The sequence below is a fragment of the Tupaia chinensis genome, unplaced genomic scaffold (genome assembly GCF_000334495.1).
Source record: "Tupaia chinensis unplaced genomic scaffold, TupChi_1.0 Scaffold000661_1, whole genome shotgun sequence".
In the NCBI taxonomy this organism is placed as follows: domain Eukaryota; kingdom Metazoa; phylum Chordata; class Mammalia; order Scandentia; family Tupaiidae; genus Tupaia; species Tupaia belangeri.
This window is the reverse complement of record NW_006160183.1, coordinates 4,662,785-4,663,228: the sequence shown is the minus strand read 5'-3', so window position 1 is coordinate 4,663,228 and position 444 is coordinate 4,662,785. Positions and strand designations below refer to the sequence as shown.

Here is a 444-nt window from a genome sequence, read left to right as displayed (position 1 = left end):
CGCGCATGCTCCGTGGAGGCCCGCCGCGGGCCTGAGTGAGCCCTGATAGAGCCTCCGCGAGGTCCGCCAAGCGGAGCTCCAGTGGCGCAATCGGTTAGCGCGCGGTACTTATACAGCAGTACATGCAGAGCAATGCCGAGGTTGTGAGTTCGAGCCTCACCTGGAGCACGACAATTTTGGATGTAAGCAACCTCCTTTTATTGCCTGGTCGGCCGGTGGCACTTGGTCTCGCTTTAGTCGCCTCTTTTCCGGTCTCTCACTGCTCTGCCGCCCGTCCCCCTTCTCTACAGTAGGAAGTAGTTCCCCGTACAACCTCATGTCGGTTTATCGAGCTACTTGTTGCCGCCGTGCATTCTCCAGTCACGCAAACCCGACGTCCACCCTCTTAGGTCTCTTAGGCGACTCCGTTAATGGCACCCGGTCCCGGGCCACAGTACCGCAGAT

The 444-nt window shown here is 59.2% G+C and overlaps 1 non-coding gene across 1 annotated transcript; it reads left to right on the top strand.

Annotated features, from left to right (window-relative positions):
- The first annotated feature begins 75 nt into the window (after positions 1-75).
- On the top strand, positions 76-168 carry TRNAI-UAU (transfer RNA isoleucine (anticodon UAU)). The gene is given in 2 exon segments: positions 76-113; positions 133-168. It is a non-coding gene; the product is annotated as a tRNA-Ile (tRNA).
- The last annotated feature ends 276 nt before the right edge of the window (positions 169-444 follow it).